Consider the following 3,018-nt stretch of genomic DNA (forward strand, 5'->3'; position numbering starts at 1 on the left):
ACTGAGCCCAGCACCCAGGCCCAGGACTACGCACAGCACATGGGATCCTGATCTCATCCAGACCCAGGACTAAGCACAGCACCCAGGCCCAGGACTAAGCCCAGAACCCAGGCTCCTGATCAAATCCAGGCCCAGGACTCATTGCACCAGCCAGGATCCTGATCCAATCGAGGCCCAGGACTAAGCGCAGCACCCAGGATCCTGATCTGTCCCAGGCCCAGGACTGAGTGCAGCACCCGGGATCCTGATCTAATAATCCACACCCAAGGACTAAGTGCAGCACCCAGCCCAGGACTGAGCACAGCACCCAGGATCCTGATCTAATCCAGGCTCAGGACTGAGCACAGCACCCAGGTTCTTGATCTCATCCAGGCTGAGGACTGAGCACAGCACCCGGGATCCTGATCCAAAGCAGACTGAGGACTGAGTGCAGCACCTGGGACCAGGACTGAGCGCAGCATCGCGGAGCAGTACTCAGAACAACACCTGGGATCCTGATCGAATCCAGGGGAAGGACTGAGAACAGCCCCCGGGAGCAGGACTGAGCACAGGACCAGGGACGAGGACTGAGTGCAGCACCCAGGCCGAGGACTGAGTCCAGCTCCCGGGACCCGGACTCAGTGCAGCACCAGGGATCCTGATTTCATCCAGACTGAGGACTAAGTGCAGCACCCAGGACCAGGACTGAGCCCAGTACACGGAGCCTGATCTCATCCAGGCCAAGAAATGAGTGCAGCACCCGGGCCAAGGAATAAGCGCAGCCTTCAGCGTGGGACTAAGCCCAGCACCCGGGAGACTGATCTAATCCAGACTGAGGACTAAGCGTAGCACCCAGGCCCAGGACTAAGCCCAGCACCTGTGATCCCAATGGAATCCAGGCCCAGGACAAAGCACAGCACCCAAGATCCTGAGCTAATAATTCAGGCCCAAGGACTGAGTGCAGGACCCTAGATCCTGATGTAATCCACGCAGGGGACTAAGCACAGCACCCAGGATCCTGATATAATAATTCGGGCCCAAGGACAAAGAGCAGCACCCTGGACCAGGACTGAGCGCATCACCCGGATTCAGGATTTAATCTAGACTGAGGACTGAGCGCAGGACTGGGGAGCAGCACTGAGTGCAGCACCCAGGACCAGTACTGAGCACAGCACCTGGGATGAGGACTAAGTGCAGCACCCGGGATCCTGATCTAATCCAGGATTAGGACTGAGCGCAGCACACAGGACCAGAACTCAGCGCAGCACCCAGTGTGGGACTATGCCCAGCACCCGGGAGCCTGATCTAATCCAGACTGAGGACTAAGCGCAGCACCCAGGCCCAGGACTAATCCCAGCACCTGTGATCCTGGTTGAATCCAGGCCCAGGACAAAGCACAGCACCCAGGATCCTGAGCTAATAATTCAGACCCAAGGAGTAAGTGAAGCACCTGGGATCCTGATCTAATCCAGGCTGGGGACTAAGTGCAGCACCCAAGATCCTGACTAATTATTCGGGCCCAAGGACTAAGCGCAGCACCCAGGACCAGGACTGAGCGCAGCACCCGGAATTGTGATTTAATCTAGACTGAGGAATGAGCGCAGCACCGGGAAGCAGGACTGAGCGCAGCACCTGGGATGAGGACTAAGTGCAGCACCTGGGATCCTGATCTAATCCAGGATTAGAACAGAGCGAAGCACCCAGGACCAGTACTGAATGCAGCACCCATCGTGGGACTAAGCCCAGCACCCGGGACCCTGATAAATCCAGACTAAGGACTAAGGGCAGCACCCAGGCCCAGGACTAAGCCCAGCACCTGTGATCCTGATGGAATCCAGGCCCAGGACAAAGCACAACACCCAGGATCCTGATCTAATAATTCGGGCTCAAGGACTAAGTGCAGCACCCAGGCCCAGGAATTACCGCAGCACCTGGGTTCCTGATCTAATCCAGACTGAGGATTGAGCCCAGCACCTGGAAGCAGAACTGAGCACAGCACCCAGGCCCAGGACTAAGCCCAGCACCTGTGATCCGATCCTGATGGAATCCAGGCCTAGGACAAAGCACAGCACCCAGGATCCTGAGCTAATAATTCAGGCTCAAGGACTAAGCGCAGCACCCAGGCCCAGGACTGAGCGCAGCACCTGGGATCCTGATCTCATCCAGGCTGAGGACTGAGCACAGCACTCGGAAGCAGAACTGAGTGCAGCACTTGGGACGAGGACTAAGCAAAGCACCCGGGATCCTGATCTCATCCAGGCCAAGGACTGAGCACAGCACCTGGGCTGAGGACTAAGCACAGCACCTGGGAGCAGGACTGAATGCAGCATCGAGGTCGAGGACTGAGCCCAGCACCCAGGCCCAGGACTAAGCGAGAACCCAGGCTCCTTATCTCATCCAGGCCCAGGACTAAGCCCAGCACCCAGGCCCAGGTCTTAGCACAGCACCTAGGATAGTGATCTCATCCAGGCTCCTGATCAAATCCAGGCCCAGCACAAAGCCCAACACTCTGGCTCCTGATCTAATCCAGACTGAGGACTGAGCACAGCACCCGGGATCCTGTTCTCATCCAGGCTGAGGACTGAGTGCAGCACCCAGGATCCTGTTCTCATCCAGGCTGAGGACTGAGCTCAGCACCCAGCGCGGGACTAAACCCAGCACCCAGGAGGCTTACCTAATCCAGACTGAGGACTAAGCTCAGCACTCAGGCCCAGGACTAAGCCCAGCACCTGTGATCCCGATGGAATTCAGGCCCAGGACAAAGCACAGCACCCAGGATCCTGAGGTAATAGTTCAGACCCAAGGACTGAGTGCAGTACCTGAGATCCTGATGTAATCCACGCTGGGGATTAAGCGCAGCACCCAGGATCCTGATCTAATAATTCGGGCCCAAGGACTAAGCGCAACACCCAGGACCAGGACTGAGCGCAGCACCCAGGATCATGATTTAATCCATACTAAGGACTGAGAGCAGCACCAAGGAGCAGGACTGAGCACAGCACCCAGGACCAGGACTGAGCGCAGCACCTGGGATTAGGA

This window comes from Perognathus longimembris, unplaced genomic scaffold, assembly GCF_023159225.1.
Source record: "Perognathus longimembris pacificus isolate PPM17 unplaced genomic scaffold, ASM2315922v1 HiC_scaffold_5821, whole genome shotgun sequence".
In the NCBI taxonomy this organism is placed as follows: domain Eukaryota; kingdom Metazoa; phylum Chordata; class Mammalia; order Rodentia; family Heteromyidae; genus Perognathus; species Perognathus longimembris.